The sequence below is a fragment of the Thamnophis sirtalis genome, unplaced genomic scaffold, assembly GCF_051295495.1.
Source record: "Thamnophis sirtalis isolate CommonGarterSnake01/CBP01778 unplaced genomic scaffold, rThaSir2_p1.2 scaffold_2, whole genome shotgun sequence".
NCBI lineage: Eukaryota > Metazoa > Chordata > Lepidosauria > Squamata > Natricidae > Thamnophis > Thamnophis sirtalis.
In genome coordinates this window covers 119,558,592-119,581,883 of record NW_028261382.1, presented here as the reverse complement: position 1 = coordinate 119,581,883, position 23,292 = coordinate 119,558,592, and the positions used below count along the sequence as shown (strand labels likewise).

The following is a 23,292-nucleotide window of genomic DNA, read 5'->3' as shown; positions in this document are numbered from 1 at the left end:
TCAACAAAACAACATTTTTTTGCATGAAAAGCAAAATAGCAGTCTTAAACATTACTACCCTTGAAATATAATCAGCTGCTCTAAAAAGATAGGAATCCAATAGCACACTTAATACCTTGAGATTAAGTTGGAATCTGTCAGTTTATGTTTTCTTTTTTCAGGACATGACAGCTTCCTGACTGCTATCGAATACAGTGATAATGGTTTCTTTTTTTCCCCGAGAGACATTGTCCTAGCTTTTAGAGATGAATTAATTCACCTTTGCAGAAACTGATGTTCACAGCTCTGACATCTCATGAAAGTTTCTGAAAGTTTCTTCCCATCTCAGAATTAAGGATTTGCAAGGCCATGAATATTTCTCTAACCAAGCAAATTTTCTGCAAAGATTTTATTGAACCTAGTATGTATGAATGTAAAAGTTGGACGATAAGAAAGGCTGAGCGCTAAAGAATTGAGGCCTTTGAACTATGGTGCTGGAGAAGACTCCTGCGAGTCCCTTGGACTGCAAGACGATCAAACCTCTCAGTCCTAGCGGAGATCAATCCTGACTGCTCTTTAGAAGGCTAAATCCTGAAGGTGAAACTCAAATACTTTGGAAGGACTCACTGGAGAAGAGCCTAATGCTGGGAAAGATAGAAGGCAAAAGAAGAAGAGGACGACAGAGAATGAGGTGGCTCGATGGAGTCACTGAAGCAATAGGTGTGAGTTTGGGGGATGATAGAGGATAGGAAGGCCTGGAGGAACATTGTCCGTGGGGTTGTGATGGGTGAGAAATGACTTCGCAACTAACAACAACAATGCATGAATGGTACAAGTTTGGCTTCAAAGAATTCATATAGAGAGAATGACTTTCCTTTTTTGGCTATAGATTGGATCTGTATAAAAGAGAACATCCCCATTTTATTGTAAATCACCATTGTGGTCATACCTGACCATGACTGCTAACTGAAATTGAAGCACTTTTGGGGTTTGCAACACCAACCAATCTGAACTTGGCACCTATGCATCCTACCTGTATCATCAAACCTACACGCATACTGTAACTTAGTATAGTTACCATGATTAAGCCAATGTGAATCAGAACACTCTAGTATTTTGATTTATAATCCTAAAATAGAATTATACTATAAGATTAAGGTATTCATTCATTCCAATGAATGGGAAAGCTAAGAAACATCTGAACATGCAAAGCAATTTCACAAATGTGCTGGCATGGTGTAATTAATCATGCTTTATTGAATAAACCACAATTGGTGGTTTACCATTTGAAACTACTATGGCTTGGTATGGTTACAAACATAGTCTTTCCTATCACTCAAGTTGTCTAATTTCTGAAATCAAAGTAAAGTTTCAGAAGGATGTCTTAATTATTGAAGATTCCCTGGTTCTTCTTGCACTGGGATACATTGATTTCTGTCCAAGAGTACAGCACCAGAGAGAATGGCAATCAATCATAGGTTCCTTTTGCTGGACAGCTGAAGCAGGGATGGGCAATTAATTTTTCCAAAGGTTGACATGTGAAACTGGGACTGTTGTGGAGAGCTCAGCTAATAAGAATGGGAAGGTGCATAGCATGTATGCATGCACATATAACAACAACAACAACAACAACAACAACAACAACAACAACAATAACAACAATAACAACAATAACAACAATAACAACAATAACAACAATAACAACAATAACAACAATAACAACAATAACAACAATAACAACAATAACAACAACAACAACAACAACAACAACAACAAAAACAATAAGCCTGAAAAAGTCACCGAAAATCAGATGGTCAAGATCTTTTGGGATTTTCGCATACAAACGGACAAAACCCATTCAAATATGGTGAATAGAAGAAAAATGAAATTTATGCCAGCTGAACCATCGCCCGTATTAACAAAGGTTCCGTTGGATGCTATGGCTCCTGGGCATTCTGCGCAAAATGAGCTACAGGGCTCAGCTCCCTCTGATAGGCAACCAGGGCATGGAGCTACTAGAAGAAAACTGAAAAAGCGAAAAATCTGGACTAGGGAAGAAAACATCTCTCTTATCAAAGCTTACTATCAGCCTGAGCCAGCAAAACATGGATTTCAAAAATGAATGTATCAGATTTGGAAGGTGAAACACACAGATTATGATATCAGTGAACAAAGGCTAATTGGACGATGTGTAATTCTAAGCCACAAATTTTTTACTACAGCAGAATTGATAGGAATCGAAGAGAAAGCAACTATCAAGAAAGAAGAGTAACATCAAGAATGATCCGCAAACTCAAAAGCAAACTGAGGAAGAAAAGGTGGAAGAGGATGCTGAAATGGATGAAGATAAAGAACAAGGAAACACTGAAAAACAAACACCAACAGATATTGTTCAATTAGCTGAGAAAATTAAGCATCAAATGGAAGATGCTGAAAGAATACATTTGCCAAAGCTGAACCAAGTCAACCAGAAAGAATTGAGAAAGGTATTAAAAAAGGTCAATGGGACTGTGCAAACCATTCAAACCACTACATTAGCTCTAACAAACCAGCTGATGTATGCAACAGCCTTCATAACCACCAAAGAATTGGGTTTGAAAATACAAAAGAACCAAAGAGGCAAGAAGAGAAAGCCTAAATGGAAAATTCGGTTGGAATTGAAGATCAAAAAATTTAGTGGAGACTTGAGCAACTTGAAGAACCTAATGCAAGGTCAACTAAAGAACAAGCAGGTCAAAAGCAGCCTGGAAGCAAGATACGATTTGGAGAATAAGGAGATTGCGGTAGTAATTGAAGAGCTGAAGCAGAGGGTTGTTGCCATTGCTGAAAAGATTAAAAGGTATGAAAACCGAGTAACTCAGTTCAAGGAAAACTCACAATTCAGAGCAAATCAGCACCAGTTTTATAAAAGCTTAGAAAGTGGAGATGGAGTAACAACAAATGAAAAGCCTGATAAAGAGAAATCTCTGAAATTCTGGAAGAATTTGTGGGAAAACAACAAGAACCACAACAGAAATGCAAAATGGATCAAACAGACTGAGGATTCTATTGAAGTACATAAAATGGAAGATGTGAAAATAACAAAAATGGTGCAAAGACAGTCAAGAAAAGTGAAGAACTGGAGTGCACCTGGACCAGATAAGTTACATGGCTTCTGGCTAAAGGCACTTACAAGTGTGCACAAAAGATTGGCATCCCAAATGAACCAGATCTTAAAAACATCTGAAAATGATGAATGGATGACAATTGGAAGGACATTTTTGATCCAAAAAGATAAAGAAAAAGGAAAGAACCCTGGAAACTATAGGCCAATCACCTATTTGCCAACAACATACAAGCTCCTTACTGGTATCATTGCAAACCAAATTTATGGATACTTGGAAAGAAATAACTTGCTTCCTGTAGAACAGAAAGGATGCTGCAAAAATTCAACAGGAACAAAAGACCAAGTGCTGATTGACAAGCAAATCCTAAAGAATTCAAAGAAAAGACAAACCAACCTGTTCATGGCTTGAAAGCATTTGATTCAGGTCCCCGCAGCTGGATCAAGAAAAGCCTGAAAATCTTTGGCATCAGCAGCAACATACAAAAATTCATGAAAACTTCAATGAACTTCTGGAAAATGAAGCTTATAGCTAATGAAGAAGTACTGGGTGAAGTTGAAATTAAATGAGGCATTTTCCGGGGCAATTCCCTTTCACCCCTACTTTTTATACTCTCAATGCTATCACTGACAATCATTTTGAAGAAGATGAACTGTGGATACGAACTTGCAAAGAATGGACTGAAAATTTCGCACTTGATGTACAAGGATGATTTGAAGCTGTTTGGTAAAACAAAAGCTGAACTGAATTTATTAATCGAAAACACAAAAGAATTTAGCCAAGACATTGGTATGCAGTTTGGAATTGTCAAATGTGCAACAATGGCAACCAAAGCAGGCAAGGTCATAGAAGATGATGGAATAGAACTTGAGAATGAAAAAATGATAAAGGGAGTAAAACACGAAGAAGGCTACAAGTACTTGGGGATTTTAGAGGCCTCTGACTTAATGCATAATAAAGTCAAGGAATTCGCTTCAGCCAAATACCTTCGACAAATTCGCAAGATATTAAAGTCCAAATTGAATGGAGGAAACATCATAAAAGCCATAAATACCTGGGCTATACCTGGGATTCGATACTCTGCAGGAATAATTGACTGGACACAGATGGAGTTGGACAATTTGGACAGAAAAACAGGGAAACTTATGTCAGTGAATCATGCTTTGCACCCTAAAAGTGATGTTGACTGATTATATCTACCAAGAGCAGAGTGTGGTTGCGGACTTCTACAAGTAAAACAGACTGTGGAAGAAGAAAAACAGAGCTTGAATGATTACATCCAGAAAAGTGAGAAACCAATGATTAAGGAAGCAAATAAAGGAAGCCTTTTAAAGACAACTGTCAAAAGCTGAATATAAGAAAGAAGTAATTGAGAAGCAAGCTGAAAATTGGAAAAACAAAGCTATGCATAGCCAATACTTGAAAAGTATTGAAGGCAAAGCTGACCAAAAGCTAACTTGGAACTGGTTAAGATCAGGAGCACTGAAAAAAGAAACAGAAGGCTTTATTTTGGCAGTTCAAGAACAAGCCTTAGCCACAAACTACATGAAGGCAAAAATTCAACATGTTACCACCAACAGCAAATGTCACCTCTGTAATGAGAAAGACGAGACAGTCGACCACTTGGGTCGCAAAATCCCAAGTGGATGCAGCAAAATTTCACAAACTGACTACCTACAATGCCATGACAGCGTTCCTAAGATCATTCACTGGAAATTGTGCCAAAAGTTTGGATTTGAGTACAGCAAAAACCACTGGGACCATCAGGTTGAGAAGGTTTTAGAGAATGAGAGAGTCAAGATCTTGTGGGACTTCAGAATTCAGACTGACAGGCACTTGGCCCACACCTGACATATCAATAGTTGAAAAGAAAAAAGTATGGTTCATTGACATTGCAATACCTGGAGATCCACGAATTGAAGATAAACAACAAGAAAAAATCACAAAGTACTGGGACTTGCAAATTGAAGTTGAGCGACTGTGGAAAAAGAAATTGCTTGTTGTCTTGATTGTAATTGAAGCCCTTGGAGCAATACATAAAGGGCTACCTCGCTATTTGGAAATTCTAATTTTATCAGACTTGAACATTCTGATTCTACAAAAAACCACCAAACCACCCTACTTGGAACAGCTTATATCCTCCGACGTTACCTTAACAGTTCCTGGGTCTTTAGTTAGGGCTCGAGCAGTTGAGCTACCAACCAGCCCCAAAGGCTGTGAATCTCACCAAAGATTAACCACATAATAATGATAATAATAATGATAACAACAACAACAACAACAACAATAATAGAATAGCAGTCACCTTCAAAATAAAAGCAATGCAATTGTATTTTTTTGAATGGTCCCAACTTATTTACATTGACTTCTAATTTCTGATTGACCTCATGCATGCCAGATAGGGACAGCCAAAAGGTTGGATGTGGTCCAGGGACTGTAAAATGATTAGCTCTGAGCTGGACAGTAAGAAGTACCTCACCTCATCCATGTACTTTGTGGCCACAACAAAAATACCTCTATCCTCTTTGTTGTGTTCCTCTTTCTTAATCCTGATTTCGTGCTGCCTGAGTTGGAAGCTTGGGAGAAACCTCTTCAATATAATGTTCAATACAAACTCAGAGCCTCCGTGGTGAAATTGCAACCAACTTGGTGTTTATTGTGAGATATAGACTCTGGGACATACTATGGTAGTAAGGGCTCAAAAGCTATGATAGCTAACCAACAGGGGACTCCATTCATGATAAAATCTAGCCCACATCTGATATTGCCCTGTGTTCCAGCCTTTACTGCCAAAACCCCTCTGTAAAACATGTGCTGCAGTGTACAAATTACACCCAAGGCAGGTGTAAGCAGATAAGGGATGACAGTATGATGGGATTTAATAAAATGGATAGATATAAACAGCATTCAAAGCTAGCCTGACCACCTCAGCACCATTTCTGAAGACATCTAAGGAAAATGAGACTGAAAATATTACCAATCTGCTGGAAAATCAGCTGACTCAGATTCTTCTTTTCCCAACACTGTAGCCAAGTCAGCAATATTTCTAAACTAGTGTTTACTTTTAAAACTATGTATGTTTTTATTAATGTACAATATTGCTAATTTGTCCCAATTCCAAGCAGTCTGGCCACCAAACACCATTAAATCAAGCAACAACAATAACAGTAGATAATTTCTACTACCCCAATTACAATAACAACAGTATTGGGCATTTCCTAAATAATTGGATGCAACCTTTATGATGACAAGGTTCTTGATATAAACATGGAGGAAAAAAAACTGACCAACCTCACCTGTGACACATCATTGTAGAATTGCAATTATATTACATAATTAAAAACCAATAAGTAAAGAACAAAAAAAAATAACTACCAAAAGAGAAGCAAAAATGAAACACAAGTTAAGAGGACATAGTCTGGACTATGTTGAAAAAAAGCAACTTAAAGTCTTTATTGACATTATGGCCCTGCTATAATGTTATTAATGCATTTTGCAACCACTGTAGCTTCCAAGTCATTTTCAGAGCAAAGGCATGTAGGGGAAATTGCAGTAGCCTAAGCAAGTGCTTGAAGATGTCCTTTTCTGCATCAGAAATTCTTAAAACTCTCTCCCCTCCCGCCCTCCTCTCCTCTCCCCCCTCTTTCATTTTTGATTTGTAATACAGTGCTCATAGCAAGGTACTAGAAGCCTTTTGTCATGGTTCCGAGTAAGGATCCAATCAATTCCAGGACTCTGAGGCTCTGGCTTTTGTCAAAGATCCATTTTATTTGGTACATCATATCAGTACATTCAAATGTGAAACCAACTCTAAATATTTCCCGCATTTTATTATAATAAAAAGAATAGATATCACCCACCCATCCTAGGATCAATTTCACGTTAACCAACCAGGTGAATGGCAGACTGTTTTGATCTCGGCTTCACAAAATCACGAAGCAGACTCCTTGTCCTGTTAAAACCCGTTTTTATTAAGCTAATGTGAATTCCTCTCATTCACACCCAGCAAAGTCCGTCAAACAGTCTTTCAAGGGTGAATTTACAACCACAGACCTTATCAGGCTTGGAGAGCTGTCAGGCCAATATCTTCCAAATGCAATGCTATAAAAGAAGGAGCTACAAGAGTCATGAACAATTCCCACACTAATTAAGCGAACTAATTGTCTCCTGCAAACTCCAATCCCCTTTTGCTCCTCTTTATTCCCCATGGGAGGGGTCATTCACTGTCCACCAGTGCCTTTACTCCCAAGTAATCCCTTGTTCCTTAACTGTTCCTTTCTCCTGGCAGTTCTGTGCATACGCACATTGGGAACAGGTTCCAGTTGTTCTTCTGCCCCACTAATCTCCAACTCTGAAAGCAGCTGATAACTGTCAGACGGCCCTGGCCTTATCTCTGCCTCCGATGCAGAGCACTCATCAGAGCCTTCCCCAGACTCCAGGACTGGCCCATGTTCCTCCCTAACCTCCTCACTGTCTGTATCTGCCAGCCGCTCAACTGGCCACTGGCCGGCCACAACACTTTTCAGCTTCTCCTTCTGGCCGTTACAAGCTCTCATTGAGATGACCTTGATTCCCAATGGCCTTATCGCTATTATGTCTGGCACCTGGAAGGAAATTATCCCATACCCCATAGTTCCCCCTTCCCCAATATATATGGCAACTAAGAAACAAAGTAAAAGGAATATGGCTTCAGCTAAAATCATTTTGAGAGTTGACACCTTTTCTGTAGAAAAATAAAGTAAATATATTAGGGTATACACAAATTTACATCAGCCTTACCTTAACACTTACTTTGATTTTTGGCTACCTTTTCTTACTTAAAAAAAGTTGCTCTCTGAAGCAGTTTGGTGATGGATATTTACCAATAGATTTATTGTACACAATCTTTGGGAAAACCACAATTAACTTATGTTTGATCCACCCAGTTTTCTTTAATCGCTGAAGCCTTATAGTTCGTTCCTTATTTAAACCAGGATTTCAAATGTGCTGTTATTTTTAAATGAAAGCTTATCATTTTTTTAAAAAAAAAACTTGTATTTAATTGCTATTGTAGGAGCCTTGCAGACAATAGGAAATTCTGCACAGCAAGTCAAACTGTTTGTCTTCCATGCTGCTTCTGATCATTTCTTAAACCAAAATAGAAATTGTAGCCTCAAGTGGAGTGAGTTGGCAATGGGGTTAGGCTGGCACAATTTCTTATTATTTTTTTATTACTAGTATAATAGCATTGGATGGCAACATAAGGGAAAAGAGATAAAGGGTCTGTATCAGTGTCAAAGGAGATCACAGAGAAATGAATGCATTTGTGAAAACACCTGGAAAGACTAAAGAAAGGCAGGGGGACTAATCAGGAGTGAACCATCCCTAAAAAGAAGATAAATGTCCTAGAATAATCCATAAAGGAGCAAAATGGAAAGGAGAAGCAGGAGACCAGAGGTGGGTTCCTACCAGTTCGCACCTATTCGGTAGAACTGGTTCATCAAATCTACCAGACGGGTTAGAAGAGGTTCCACCAGTGGACCCAGAAAAGCAGGCCACACCTAGAGAAAAGGTTCCAAAAATTTTGAAACCCACCACCGCTAAAGGGTTAGGGGTGCAAGAATCTTGTAACTTGACAGCTTTAAGACTTGCATGCTTCAATGCCAGAGTTCCTGAGCCAATGTGACTGGAGGAGGAATTCTGGGAGTTGAAGTCCACAAGTCTTAAAGCTGTCAAGTTTGAACATCCCTGAAATTTTTTTTCTAAAGGGTCCACTGGTGGAACCTCTTCTAACTGGTCTGGTAGATTTGACGAACCAGTTCTACCAAATAGGCGCGAACTGGTAGGACCCCACACTCTGGTCTCCTGCTTCTCCTTTCCATTGTGCTCCTTTATGGATTATTCTAAGACATTTATCTAAAATGCCAGAGTTTCTGAATAGCTACTTGGACTGACCTAAGTACTAATCCATAATTTCATATCCGGTCACATGAGCGGCAAGCCACTCCCATCTGGTCACATGGGTGGCAAGCCACTCCCACAAAGGAGGCCACACACACATAGTAGGTTCGAACAATTTTTGAAACCCACCACTGCAGGAGACTAACCAGTAGCTGTTGTGCTGATCATAGTCCAGACTGGTGGGGTGGGGGAGTTTTGAGAGAAAGAGAAGAATGTTTGAGTCAACTTAAATTCAGCACTAACTGATCAGTACCAAAGAATCCTAGATCAGAACTGCTAATGGAAAAAAAAATAGTAAAAAAAATATTTACTGTGCTTCTTTGTTTGACCCCAATAGACACCATTAGCTGAAACTGCACTATGTGGGTGAGAAAGCAGACTTCTTCAATGACATCTTTACGGCTGACTAATTCACAACTCAAGAGAAGTAAGGTCAGGCAGTAGTTAATTGACACTGTCACAAGTCCTGCATGTTATGTACAGCATCATGCTTTCTGCCCCTAGAAGGTTGTTAACACCAAATAACAGTAGAACAGAAGCAGTGATTTATACATTGCTACATTCCAAATTAAAGATCAATTGTTATAACTCACACTGGGTTGTTGAGAAGCTGATTAATTTAAGATTCTGCCTTTTAAAAATCCTTTACATTTATTCATCCAGTAAGTTGTTCCATTCAGTTGGCGTGTTACTCTTTTTCTAATAATTATTTGCAGATGATGCAGTGCTGAGTGCTGCTGTTTAGGTTACAGTTGTCTTAGAAGAGATCATATTTGCTTCTAAATTAGCTAGCCTCAAATTAAGTCAGCAGCATTCTTTTAAAAGTAATGCTTTAGCTTCCATCCTATTCTTTTCAGACTAGAGAAACAAAACTGCTTCAGACAAGATGGCTCCATTACAGGAACTGCATTTGCAGAACTCTGTCATTGCATCCACACAAAATGCTAAATCTGTGTTGTTTTAACCATGGCTAGATTCCTGCCTCTCCCCTGATTTAACATGTGATGTAAACCCAGCCATGAAATCAATTGTACATGCATTGTGGAAAAACAATATTGTCCATCAGGATGAATCCACATTTCATCATCATTAGACATATATATTCAGTTTTTAACCTATAGGCTTCAAAATCTCTAGGGAAAATAAAAATCACAGTCCATTGCACTTCAGATGGGTAGTGCATTAGCTTTAGGACTATCCAGGTAGTGATGCTTCTAAAGGAAGGATCAAGTGTTAAAGGAAGAATAGAATATATCAGAATGATACATCTTAATGTATACTGGCTGGGGAATTCTGGGAGTTGACGTTCACACATCTTAAAGTTGCCAAGATTGACAAGCATAGGTATTTAGAGTCTACCTACCATTGCATTCTCAGAGAGAGAAGTCACAAATGTTACAGTACATCATGCATATAAGAACATGTTCATGGGGGCATGACATATCGGTATCTCTTTGTCTCGATCAATGTGTGAAGGCTTGAATTTGGTCTCTTAAGTCTCAGTCCAACACCATTACAATACTGGTTGGGGCACTTATGTTTTCTTATAGCAACTAATTGCTGAATTAAATATGAAATATCGGTTCAAAAAGTGAAGTTTAAAAGAGACTTATGTGGCCCACAGTCATAGCATTTGGCCTCAGCATCTGTCACTTTAATACAGGGCTGTCAAACTCATGGCTCGCAGGGCGGATGTATCACACGCTGCCCACACTCAGTTTAGTGAAGGAGGGGAATTCTTGATATGTCATGTGATGATGTTGTGACGATGCAAGTTTGACACCCCTGCTTTAGTACATTCTCTGCTGTGCAGAGCAATGGGGAAAAAAAATAAGCTATTAGATTTAATTCCCTCTCTTTTTTTTGGGAGGGTAGTGTTAGGTAAGCTCCCCGTTAGGAGAACGAGTGTGTGCAGAGAAGCGTAGTGGGAGTGGTGTAGAAGAACACATAAACCAGCATACAGAGACACTGAATTGTAAAACCGATAGTGTTGTACTTCTGTGGAAATAGAGGTATGCAGAGTCCAATTCATACACGGTTAAGACAGTCAGTCATCAACGTTCGCAGTTAAGGGGTGATCCAACTAACACAGTCCAGAATCATATAAACAGTTCAGTACACAAAAGTCGCTAACAGTTGCAAAACTCACAGTAATTCACGCTGAGCAATATATGACATATCTACAACCATCATCCAACAATCTACATCTAACAATCAGCATCTAACAATCAGTCTGGCTCCATCTTAAGGCCACTTGAGGAAACAGCAACCAATCACATTTACAGCAGTAATTAAAGATACTATCATGGTTTATATATTGCCAACCCAACTGTTAGATTATATTCCTAACAGGTACCATCATACAATACATTCATGTGCTGATTGATGCAATCTTATAAAGCTATTTAAAAATAAATATATTCCTAGGTACTTCTGAGATAGTTAAAATTTACAGATGGAGATGGTTTTGGTCAGTCTCAATGGAGCAACTATGGTATATTCTTCTTCAGATAGCTCTTCTGAGCCAGAGTGAATTGCAAAACCAGACTATTGATCCTATAAGGTCCTTGACCTTCTTTTCTTTTCTTAATCATACATGTTATTGTTTAAAAGATGAAAGAAGACTAGAAAGAAGGACCTTGTATATTTCCATACAATTCTCAAAGGCAAAGAGAAAGTGTAAATTAAACAGATGAGAACAGATAGATGATTTAGAGATACCTTTGTCAAAGATGACTAGCTCAGTCCTCTAATCTCTTTGAGCCAGCTAAAGAAGTGAGCCGTGGGAAAAAAATGAGGGGAAGGATTTACACATAATATTATAAACAATAAATGAATTGTTTTATAGAATTTTTATAGAATTTATAGAATGAACATGCATTTTAAATTTTGTATGGGAATGCATTAAAGGAAATATTGTGGTAATCTTGTTATCTGGACATCTAGTAGAATCTCTCTCTCCCTCCTCTCTCTCTCTCTCTCTTTCTCTCTCTCTCTCTCCCTCCCTCCCCCCTTCTCTCTCTCTCTCTGTGTGTGTGTGTGTGTAGGTGTGTGTTTGTGTGTGTGTGTGTCTCTCTCTCTGTATATCATATATTCCTGATTACATCTCTGACATTTCTAAGTAAGGCTTGGAAAATCCTCAGAGAACCATTATCTATCCATGTAGATAATATTAAACTTTCAGGTCTAGTGCACAAGACATCTTCTTTTATATGATCCTGGGGCCAATTAAAAAGGATCAAATCTAGTTCCAAACTTCAAAATCAAGTCCACTGAGTAAGATATAACAGGACAATAGGCCTACAGAATGAGCCTATACTTTCCCATGAAATAAATGTAGCTTCCCCCACATATGATTTAAGACAAGTTAATATTATCTCTGAACTGATACCAAAGCCAATTGGAATATGATATATTTATCAAAGTACATAGGTCTTGTTTGAGCCAAATGGGAAAATATTACATTTCTCACACTTTAAGATATTCATTGAACTTGGGGAAAGTGGTATTTTAGAATGTGGGGAGGGTCAATGCATTAAGCTAGTATTTGTTTAAGCATGATTTATTAAATAACCTAGAGTTGGCTGGGATCTCACAAATCAGAAAAGAGAGATAACTATAGGTAGTCCTCAACTTAAGACCAACAACGGAGCCAAAACTTTGGTTGCTGAGACAGTTAAGTGAATTTTGCCTCATGTTGCAATCTTTATTTTCATAGTCGTTAATCACTGCAGTTGTTAAGTTAGTAATATAGTTGTTCAGTGAATCTGGCTTCCCCATTGACATTAATTGTCAGAAGGATGAAAAGGGGGATCATACGTACCCCCAGAGTACTGCAGCTGTCAAACATATGAGTGAGTTGCCAAGCATCTAATTTTGATCACATGACTTTGTGATCAAGGATGCGGCAATGAGTGTAAGTATGAAAAATGGTCATAAGTCACTTTTTTCAATGCCCCTGTAACTTCAAATGGTCACTAAATAAACTGGGGACTATCCACACTTGGAGGGATAGGGACACACCTTGGTGATATATCTTTCTGGAAAGTTGGGTGAGGATTTCTTTTCTTCGTTTAGGGTAGAATTCTTTTCCTCCAAATTATCGTGCCAAAATGTTCTAATGCTATATGGCAGGGGTGTCAAACCCAAGGCCGGGGGGCTGGATCCAGCCTGCAGAATGCTTAGTTTTGGCCCATGGGGCTGCCCTGGAAACAGTGAAGGACCTGGCCTGTAGTGCCTCTGCCAGCAAAAACAGAGCTCTGGAGAGCAGCATGTGGCCCTCCCAAGCTCCATTTACAATGGCAGAGGGTTGCAGGAGGCCATCACAGCCGAAAATGGAGCTCGGGAGCTCATTTTCAACAAAAGAGTGCTCAGGCCACCACAGGCATTCCTGACATGAATAATGTTAAGTTGTTCATGCCCATGCCCACACATACCCCCCCTCAAGGTCAAGCACAACCCTGATATGTCCCTCAATAAAATTGAGTGTCAGAGTTCCAAATATCATCCATGTTGGTACATCTGTGGAAACCCAAATCTGAAAGCTTCCTAGGTTTCCACCCAGTTGAAAGTTCATGATCTTGTCCCCACACCCACAAGTTCATCACATGGTCCAATCTTCCCCTGCCATGCTGGCATTTCCACCCATGTAGTTCCGGTCAGATGCAGAGGTGCAGAGACAAAGAATGACCTTGATTTCTAGAAAGGAATTTTTTTTATTTTGAAAACAAACACATTCTACTCCTTACTATTCCCCCTCCCAATTCCCCACTAATGAACAGCATAGTAAAGAAAGAGAGAGAGAGTGTGTGGCAGGCCAAAGATCTTAAAAGAAATATAACTGCAGGCCTGACATTGAGTTTAACATCCCTGCTATATGGTGTTGCTGTGCATTGCTATTTCAGGAGAATATAAGATTCACAATATTATCCACAAAACTGTACCACTACTTGAAGCAAAATTTAAATAACAGAACAGAGTTGGAAGTACCTTGGAGGTTTTCTAGTCAAAGCCCCACTGTAACAGGAGACCCTGTTTCCAGAAAAGAGGCTGTCCAGTCTCTTCTCAAAAGCTTCCATTGATGGAGCACCCACAACTTCTGAAGGCAAGACATTCCACTGGTTAATTTCTCTCACTATTAGGAAATTTCTCCTTAGTTCTAGCTTGTTCTCTCTTTGACTAGTTTCCATCCATCGTTCCATCCGTTACTTTCCATCCATTGTTTGGATGCATGTCTGTAGAGGTATAGGGAATGACTTTGAAGGATAGGAGGAAGAGCCTTTCCCAAGGGGAAAGTTAAAGTTAAATAAGTGAGACTTGGCCCTGGATAAGGAAACTAATTTGAGGAAACATCTCATATAGGTTCACATGACAATAAAGAGAGAGACAGTGGGAAGCATATTCAGTCTTGCAAGATGTTACTACTATATTTGTTTGTTTGTTTGTTTCTTTGTTTGTTTGTATAGCCAACTATCCCAGCAAAAAACGACTCTCAGTTCAAAACATAGATTACAATTAAAATTGTAAAAACATTTTTAAACAATGAAACAGTAAAAAAAAAGAACCTTGAAAATGTCTAATTCAAAGTACATACAAAGCAAGGTATCTGGCCTGCTAACAATATAGCCCTTGGTGTATGTAGCATCACAGGCTTGGGTACACACACCCAGTGTTTGTAGAGCTTTCTAGAAAGCTAACAAGGTTGGGGCCATTCTAATTTCCCAGGAGAGGATGTCCCACTGAGTAGTTACTTATAGCAGTTGCAATAAAGCAGTCCTGTCATACACAGCATTGGTTTCATAGTTTGGTCTAGCTTGCACAGTTGGTCTGAGGACCATGTATAGTATTACAAAAGGAGGAGGAAGTTCTAAGGGACGTTTGGACCGTTGATCTTTCTTCTGATTAATTGAGAAGATTTGTTGTGAACTGCATGTTTATCTCTATTTCTGATGAAGTGAACATAAATAATCACAGGAGGGCATAGCATTGAGGACTACCTACATATTAAAACTTTTGTCAACTCTGAAGCTGACCCGATTGAGGTCATTTTGAGGCCACACTGGAGCTGGGGGATGGGGAGAGGAAAATAGAGGTAGTTGGGGTTTGTAGCCAAAATAAAATACTTTCACCTGGGAACCAAGTACATTCCTACAGGTGGCCGGAGAGAGGAGTGAACTTTCCAGGCAACCAGACAACACCTTGATTGGACCATGTGAGTGATTGTTTGGGGGAAAACGTTTACTTTTAATTAGGTGAAAACTGTGAGAACATTCAGAGTTGGTTTTTACCAGCCCGTGCCAATATGATATATCCAAATAAAACTATTCTTTGAGGAATCTACCTGCCTTGGAGTTACATTTGCTACGGGTATATTACTTGGAACCCTGACATTAAACCGATTCTGAATGTTCCCACTAATGTGTCACAGTCCGTGTTGGCTTAGGGTGTTAACCTAACCATTATGATTATGAAACACTGATTGATAATTTCATGTTACATATGAACCAGGCCACTATGGGTCATTCAATAAACCACAGTTAAAACCAACCATGGTTTAGCATCCTGAACAGTTCTAGCTATATAAAAACAGTTAATAAACCCAAGCAGGGGGATTATTAATCTCCTTTATTGTCCTAATAACCCATTCATTCCTTCTGCCATTTCACAAATCACTTCTGAATCTCCTCCAGTTTTGACATGATGGGTGAAATAAGACCAACCGTGTGAGATGCTTTCACTTACAAGATTTACAAGCTTGATTATTTCAGGCACAGCGGGATGTGCTTCTAAATTGTAATCTGGCTTAAATGAAATGCCCTGAAACAAGGGGAAGATAATTAGTATCGGATATCCAATCTAATTAGTAAGGCAGCCTTGCACTCCACAGGCTTATTCCAATGGAAGTCAATAAAATAGGATCCATCTTAAGTGAGGTGGCTAAAATGGAAATGCATGAAAGCAACTTGTGGGGCTTGGTTTCGGGTATTTGAAGTAATTAGCAAGGTAAGCTTGAGGCATGAAACCTAGTTAAAGAAAAAATAATCAATAATATAGGAGTGGTTAAGAAGAAAATCAATATAGAATTACAGTGCTTCCCCAGAAATCTCAGGCCCTAGAAACATTTTGGTTGTGATGCTTCATTCCCCAAGAAATCTGACAAATAATAAGATATTAAAGGCAGAGTGTTTTCTTATTGCGGGCACTGGACCAGTCTTACCTGTACGCTATCATTTCTACCATGTCTTGTGCAACCCTAACCCTAACCCTAACCCTAACCCTAACCCTAACACATCTTTGGTTCAGCATAGCTAACTCTGATCCTACCTGCGTTCTTTTAAAGTTCTCAAGAGTGCTTTGAATACAGTTAAACCAGTCAAAAGAAAATCAATTCTAGTTCAGTTAAAAAATACCAATCCAGTAATAACAATGGTTTCAATACTGCTTTAAGATTCAATGGTAGTAGTCTTGTCTATACCCCAAAGGGAGGGGGAGCATTAATTCTAATGTTATGTAGAATGCTTAACCCCTGTAATATGTAGAGACCATCAAAGAGGTGAGACAAATAGGTGGTGTGGGATTTTGAAGTTTCAGAAATCAATTGAATTTAAATAACATACCTTCCCCCCAAGAAGTTTCCACAAAGAAGAGGGAGTCAACCTATTCTCCAAAGCACCTGAAGGCAGGACAATGGATGGAAACTAATCAAAGAGAGAAGCAACCTAGAAGTAAGGAGAAATTTCATGACAGTGAGAACAATCAACCAGCGGAACAACTTGCCTCCAGAAGTTGGGAATGCTCCAACACTGGAATTTTTTTAGAAGAGTTTGGACAACCATTTGTCTGAAATGGTATAGGGTTTCCTGCCTGAACAGGGAGTTGAACTAGAAGACCTCCAAATTCCCTTCCAACACTGTTATTCTGTATTCTGTATTTTTATTTATTTATTTATTTGAAACTCAGTCTAAATGAGCTGGATTTTACATCATTGATTCAAGAGTTCTAAAGCAAATAAAACTCAAGTATTAGAGTCTTGAGTTCATTTTAACTTCTTCTGTCCAACTATATGGACCAACTGACATTTTAAATAAATAAACTCTATGGCATCTGCATTTTTGTATTATTCCGCATCTGGACATATCACAAGTTTTGACATTCTCCACATTACAATAAATGTCTCTTTAGAGGGAAAATTAGAAACCATATTAAGATAGGCACTCTTGAAAAATGCTAGTTTTCTATAAGCAAGGAATTTATATGAGAGAAGTGGCAACATACGCAGTTCCCCATCTGTTTTATGATAGCAATCTTTTAAAAATGTGTATCGCAAACTTCCACACCATCCTATGCATATTCATGCAGAAATCCCACAGCATCTAGCTGGCTTTGCTGCCAGTTAAGTGTGCAGAAGATTGGATCCTTAGTCCTCATGTTTGCAAATTGAATCAATTTATTTACAGATTGTCGTTGTTCACCAATTTGTTTTTATGGCCCCTGCATTTCGTGGGCTATAACAGTATCAATATTGAACAAGGATGAATCCTGGCATCTTTTGAGAAACATTTCTTAACATTTGTACAGAGGAAAAGAAGTAGTTAAGTGGGGAAAATTAATGGAAAAAATACATAGCGCTCCTTTTTTATTTGGACTTTCTAAACTGGATTCTGAGTTCCATATGAATGTATTTTATGCAGTCCCATGTTTTTCATAATATGATATTGTAATTTTAAATCCTTCCTATTCTGGGAAACCTTACAACCTTACAAGAAGGAATAAATTATAAATGCCCTCCCCACTCAATCTGAGGGGGGGGGGGAATTGCCTTGATAAATAGATTTTGAACTATGATTTTCCATCCTAATTAAGTATTTATTTTAAGAGTCTCTCAGCCAGTGTATACCATATTAGAATGAACAGTCGCTTAATATTAGTCAGCCTCAATTTAGTTGCGTTATTCATGAGAAAAGTAGATCTATTGCTGGATACAGATACATTTATGTCTCCTGGGGTTTTAATTGCAAAATGAATTGTTGGTATAAACCGGACTGCTATAAAACAGGGAATGGGAATTTTGTCGGATTATTCATGCAACGGCTCTTTATTTTGAACAAAATATTCATTACAGTATGGGTAGAAGGGTAGAATTCTTGATTAGAAATTGAATATTTTCTACATTAAATGTGAAAAATATTCATATTACTAACTATACTTTGTTGCTTGTATCCTTAAGATTTATATTAATTGTTTCCTAGTATGACTTGATTGCTTATTGCCTATGACTATCATTAAGTGTTGTACCTTATGATTCATGATGAATGTATCTTTTCTTTTATGTACACTGAGAGCATATGCACCAAAGACAAATTCCTTGTGTGTCCAATCACACTTGGCCAATAAAGTTCTATTCTATTCATATTTCTTATTCTATTCTATTCTATCCTATCCTATTCTATTCTATTCTTAAGATATGCTTACTGTATGGCATCCCAACCCAATATCCCTCCATTCCTCCCTCCCTCCATCAATCCCTGTCTGTCTGTCTGTCTGCTGTCTGTCTGTCTGTCTATCTACCAACTTTTTATCCATCCATCCCTCCATATTTTGGATATTCAGCCTCACTCAGAAGTGCTTCTTTCATGCATTATTCAAGCATGTGATACTCCTGTAAGAAAGATCTTTGGATGAAATATGATATTTCTAGAATCTCATATTCTAAAATCTCTAGAATCAAAGAGCTACTGGGGTTAGAACTGAGCAAGAATATCCTGACCAGAGTAAAAGCAGCAACATCCTGACCATTGTGAAGTGTATTCCACTTTGCTACTATATTTACTGATACCATACAGGATAGAAATGATGACTGAAGAACATGGGAAAAAGCAATATTAACAGTGAAACAAGCCTTGTAGATACTTTGTAGCTTCTCAATCATGTCCTGAATTCTGGTACCCGGAAGACAACACGCTTCCTCCATCATTTTATTAGGTCAGTACACGAGGCCTCAATTCCTCTTGGTAGGAAATCTTAACTAGGGCAAAATAAAAGCAGAGCAAATCTGGTTACTTTGTAAGCTAGCAATTCCTGTAATATGCTGGGAGCTACTGTATAAGCAGAAAATGGATTCATTTTATAAATACCTCAGCAAAAGAAAAATTGTTCACTAAAGAAAAGGTACAATACATTCATGAATGGTAAGTTAATTGTAAGATACAAGTGAGAGAAAAGATTCATCCAATGAAAGTGAATATTTCAGTTGTTAACAGCCAGCATGATATAATGGTTAGTATAAAGAATAAAAGTATAAGTAGGGTTGGTTTCAAACCCTATTCAATCATATAATTTGATGGAGAGACTCCCAATTTTTCTAACTGTGTGAAATGCATATTGAGTAGCATGTCCCTATTTTGAATATCAGACCTACTCAATTTAGGCTTTTAAATAAAAATGATCCTTATCACTATCAGGTTGACAAAGTTATGGTTTGCTAGAAGCCAAGGGAACTACAACAGAGCAAAGCCAGACTTGAAATTTGCATGCCAAAATTCCAAGTGAAAACATTCCCCCTCTTACAAACTTCCCATAAGTGGTCCTCCATTGTCCAATCAATTTTGAAGAAGATGTTTTGAGAAATAGCCATACTGATTGTGGGATGTTTGAGAAATAGCCATACTGCATTCTTCTCATCATGGAACGACCTTAAAACATCATCTCAGGCAGGTATCTTGAGTTTCTTAACTTTCACTTTCCCCCAAGTGCTCCCCTTCCCCCTTCCCCCCTCCCACAGGTTTCATGGCAGACTGATACCAAAATGATTGCAGAGCACAGGCAGCAGGTGACAGTTCAGACAGTAAATATGTATTTCCTCTTTGGTAGGTTTCCTATATTTCCAGTAAAGGATAGATCTGGAGTTCACTTCAGGGGTGAGTTCCTGCCAATTCTCACCTCTTCTATAGAAGAGGTTCCACAAATCTACAGTGCCATTTAGAACTGGTTCCAGCTCCCTCCTCCCACCCGTCCGCACATCATCAAGATGAAGAGCGAGAGGAGGAATTCTGGGAGTTGAAGTCCACAAGTCTTAAAGCTGTCAGGTTTGAACACCCCTGTTTTTTTTTCCTAAAGGTTTAGGGGTGCACGGATCTTGTAACTTGACAGCTTTAAGACTTGCGTGCTTCAAATGCCAGAGTTTCTGAGCCAACATTTTGGTTGCTAAGCAAGAGCGTTGTTAAGTGAGTTTCACCACATTTTACAAGTTGGTCACACCCACCCAATCACATGAGTGGCAAGCCACTCCTACTCGGTCACATGGCTGGCAAACCACTCCCACCCGGTCACATGACCGGCAAGCCACTCCCACAAAGCAGGCCACACTTACAGAAGAGGTTCACTTCTTTCATGAGATTTTACAAATGAAGAAGAATGGGTAAGTGGACAAAAACAAAAACATTTGGGGGACTCATGAAAAAAAAAGATCACACATTCTCTCACACATAAGTCCCTTGGAGAATTCTCAGCTGAAAATGTCAAGCAAATCAGCATTAAGCAACCAACTACAAGGCCCTCTTCTAACTTTGAGATCTGAATAATGTAACACTGGAATTTTGAAGGATGCCAAATATTGTTTCTCATTATCAGGTATCATAGACCTGCTGTCATTTTCCCTCCTCATAGCTTCCAGCCAGCGTCTTCCTGTGCTCTGTCTTCGCTGGGACTCAGCACCCCGGACAGCACCCCAGAATTAAGGGGAGCCAATAGAATTGTTAGATTCAGGATAATGTCAGGGTTCCAATTAGTATCCTCAAACAAATAACAATCCGAGGCTAGTAATTCCTCAAAGTTCCAATTTATTAGAAGAGTGATTTGGCACATTTGGGAAAACCTGAATCTGAAAACTTCCAGGTTTTCCCCACTCAGTTGAAAGTTCAAGACCCTGCCCCAACACCCACAAGTCCATCACATGGTACAATCAGTCCTTGCCATAAAGGAAGATTCCTCCCATCCACATCCGTCCAGGTGCGGGAACAAGGCAACCTTGACTTTCTGAGAAGGAATGTTATTTTGGCTACATATCTCCCGTGCTCCATACAATCCCCCCTCTCATTTTCCCACAGTAAAATATGTGGCAGGCTTGAGGCCCTATAAAAGGATAGACTCCAAGCCTGACACCTGCTATGGAAGACAGTGGCCAGACTGAGATAAATCTTCTGACATGTTCTATCTATTAGACGTATCAAAGAAACCATTCCTGGATATCAAGTATACATTCATCAATTCAGAGTATTTGAAGCAGCTGGTTCATTTATTAAATTCAGTTCCCAACTGAGGCCAGTTTATTTTACACAGAGAGTAGCAAAACTGGAACTTGGCCATCTGGAATACTGATATCCTTGGACAAATTGATTTTTCTGGACAACATTAGGACATGTTACCTGAGCTTTCTGATCTGTCCCATACAAGTTTGAATTGCAGGCAAATAGACTGCATTTTAATCTTGAATACCTGGAGATATTGGAACAGTGGCCAAAGGATTGTTCTGACATTAGCAGTTTTGAACAAACCAGCCCAGTGTTATTTTTCATTTTTATAGATAACTATTATCTAAGCGGGAAAAGGTGCAGATTGAGCTAGAAAATCATCTTACACTCATTAAAGAAGCTGCATATTTTATTTTCTGCCATATGTCTGTTCATCACTTACATTGACATATTGCCAGGTCTCAAATTAGCTTAGAAGATATTTTCCAGAAGATCTGCCCATCAATTCTAAGTTCAGTAGAACAGCTTCTCTCTTTCTCTCTCCCCTTCTCCCTCCCCCTCTCCCTCTCCCCCTCTCTTCTTGTATGTGTCTTTATGAAAATACAGTGTGTGTGTGTGTGTGTTATGTGTGTGTAAAACTCAATCTAATATCTCAAGTTGCATGTGTACACATTGTGCACTCTTTCTCTATATGTAGAGTCACAGAAGGGAAGATTTCTCTCATTTTTAAATATTAATTATACTTCTAATTTAAAATGTGTGTCTTGTTTTACAGAACAACTTAAAAATTTCCTCCTGAGCATTCCAGCTTTAGATTGTTCTGATGTTTGCTGGCGGTAGATCAAAAAGGCAAAAAATAATGATTAAACTCAGAGAACCCGAGACAGAATACAATGTCTATTCTTTAACAGCAGCAGCCAAATGTAACATATGTCAAAAATGGCATCTATTTTTCATACTTGGTAGATTATACATCAACAATATATATCTTTGATATTCCAATGAATGGAGATTTCCTGCTAATGGCCAGTGTTTATATAAAACTAAAGCAAATAATTTCAGAATGCTAAGAGAAAAAGAGATCAAACTTTAATCAAGAACTATTGTTTAACAATTGTGCTAATTTGGTAAATAAATACATATTCCAAAACATAACAAAAGAAGCTCCTGTCTATCATATACACACTGCTATTAACTGCTTTTCATCTTATTTCCAGTAAAATTCTATTGTGTTTGATAGTGGCAGAAGCATCTTTCGGCAAAAGTATTTCAGGATTTTCAAGTATGTTTTATCTATTCATTTGTAATGATTTCTGTCTTTCCAAATCTAATGTAAGATGACATACAATACACTGAAATTTACAAAATACTCCCAGTTCCCCGCAAGGGGTGAAGACAGACAATTACAAAGAATGATGATAATTAATAGATGTCTTACTACTCCACGTTAGGAATTACTATATTAAGAACGCTTTACAGTTCACCAATCCTTATGATGATTAAAGGTAAAGGGTAAAGGTTCCCCTCACATATATGTGCTAGTCGTTCCTGACTCGAGGGGGTGGTGCTCATCTCTTTTTCAAAGCCGAAGAGCCAGAGCTGTCTTTGATCATGTGGCCAGCATGACTAAACGTCAAAAGTGCATGGAACACTGTTACCTTCCCACCAAATGTGGTTCCTATTTTTCTATTTGCATTTTTTACATGCTTTCGAACTGCTAGCTTGGCAGAAGCTGGGACAAGTAGCGGGAGCTCACTCCATTACACGGTGCTAGGGATTCAAACCGATGAACTGCCGACCTTCTGATCAACAAGTTCAGCATCTTATCCACTGAGCCGCCACTCCCCAATGATGATTATGTTTCTTTTATTGAAAAATGAGACTTTGGAATATGAAACCTCTCCACAAAGTAACAAAGTACAGAGTAAGTAATGAGAAGTTTCAGAAATTTATTGAGCAGATCAACTGAAGTTCTCATTTAGAAGTTAAACTTTGTGTGAGCCCAGAATGCTTCAGGCGTT

General features: G+C 38.6%; 1 pseudogene; it reads left to right on the top strand.

Moving 5' to 3' along the window:
• The first annotated feature begins 4,432 nt into the window (after positions 1 to 4,432).
• Positions 4,433 to 23,292, top strand: part of LOC148049145 (uncharacterized) — a 58,130-nt pseudogene continuing 39,270 nt past the window's right edge.